Genomic DNA, 1,924 nt, shown 5'->3' with positions numbered 1-1,924 from the left:
CCCAGTGGGGAAGCCTAGAAGATGCAGAAGTACCTGTCTTACTGTGCTGAAAGCACCCAGTTGGCCCAAATCACCAAATTAATATTGAATATCAGAATATATGTTTCCAGGGGCTTTACAGAAGACTTACAGACCTCCTAAGACTAAGAAACTTGCTGGATGAGCTGCCAGAGCAGCTTTCAAGAGGCCTTCCATTAAAATCCATCCAGCCTGTAGAAACATGACACATTTCTACAACTAAGGTTTTATTAAAAAATCAAAATTTTCCAACAAAAACTTGTAATTCCCTCCTTCAAGAAACAAGTTTCCCTCTAAAAAAATGAACAGGTTTACATCGGTGGTTTAAACTAGGTAACAGCTCGTGGGGAAGGGAAGTCATACTCAAAGGCAAGAAAACACTGGACATCAAGAAGTGCAACAGGGCAGGGAAGAATGGAGAAAGCAGCCAGGGCTGGTCAGATGTACACTTTTTCACCCACAGGAAGATAAAAGACAGGAGTCTGAAGGAAGATGGGTGAATACATTCCTATAGCGTTGCTACGCTTTCAGCTCAAAACTACTCTTTTGATTCTGTATTGTAAAATTTCAAGGGCTGCATGTAAGACACCTTCACTTTTTGTTTAGTATGTCCTTAAAAGTACAATCTTTGTTTAGAGACCCATTTTCCTTTCAAGAAAAATGACCAAGACCTGCAAACTGCCAGGGGAGCTAGGGGCACTTAAAAAAGTCTGGTGTAAAGCCATGTACTGAGAACACGACCATGTTCAAAGCGTTCATTTTGGGAGCCAGCACTGGCCAGAATGAACAACATACTACCACGCGAAGAAGGTCTGTTGTCCCCCCACTCTTTCTAACCGCTTACTTCTTGCCCCATTTCTTTTTCTGCCCTTCCAAGAGTTTGGTCTTTTTACATGGATGTTGCCCAACATGATTCTGTTGGACTGAGTTGGGCGAAGTCCAGTGAACAGCACAACTCTGCAGGAAACAAGCAGTTACACATACTTCGAAGTTTGCTTCAGCTGTGGGCTGACCACAGGCGCTGCCTTATTCCTAAGAAGCATCTGGTCTGCTTGCCACTTTGCAGAGCAACCCAAACCTTCAATACTTCCTCAAAAGCCTACTCAATTACACGGCAAGCACAGCTGACTGAAAGCAAGAGCATCCCAAGCTGTCTCCCGGCAATCGCTGTGTCGCCTGCTGTGCTCTGCACCATCTTAAGCCCTTCGTGGCTGGGCAAGCCTTTTGTTCTCAGTTTCAGGTGCCGTGACAAGTCGTAGCTAACAACAACTCGGCAGCACCGACCCAGGGAACGCGCTCATCACTGCGCCATACCACCGCATCTGCGCTTGCGGGACAGGCCTCAGCTGAACAGCCCACCCACGGGACACTTCACCTGGAAGGCTGCAACCCCGCGCAAACCTTTATGAAGTCACGGTAAAAAAAAGCCTTTACGAGGTGACAGCAGCGAGCCACACGTGAGAAGACGAGCCCTGCAGCAGGCCTAGCCTGCTGGCTGACGCTCGGCCTGCTTCCACGCAGACTCAGCGGTGCCGTGGTAACGGACGTGCTGTCCCCGCAGCCGACGGGGGAACAGCCCGGTGTTCCCAGGACAGCAGCGGGGCCCGCCCGCCGCCCGCCCGCCTCCGGCCGCCGCCGCTTATCCCCGCCCCCCTCCCATCATTCCACTCCCTCCACCCAATCAGGGCGCCGCGCTCCTCCGCCGCAGCGAACGGGAGGGCGCCCGCCTTCCTCCGGCTCGTGACGACACGCCGGTGGCACGCCGAGAGCTCGCGTGATGCGAGAAGCAGGCGAGCCCCCTCGGCGGATCGCGCCGCCATTGGCCGCGCCGGCACGCCGGCTGCGCCCTCATTGGCTGCCGGCGTCGGCCGTTGGGCTGCCGGGCCGGCCGGCAGTGCCGCCAGCG

This window comes from Haliaeetus leucocephalus, unplaced genomic scaffold (assembly GCF_000737465.1).
Source record: "Haliaeetus leucocephalus isolate CR32 unplaced genomic scaffold, Haliaeetus_leucocephalus-4.0 Scaffold167, whole genome shotgun sequence".
Lineage (NCBI taxonomy): Eukaryota > Metazoa > Chordata > Aves > Accipitriformes > Accipitridae > Haliaeetus > Haliaeetus leucocephalus.
This window is presented reverse-complemented; position numbering follows the sequence as displayed.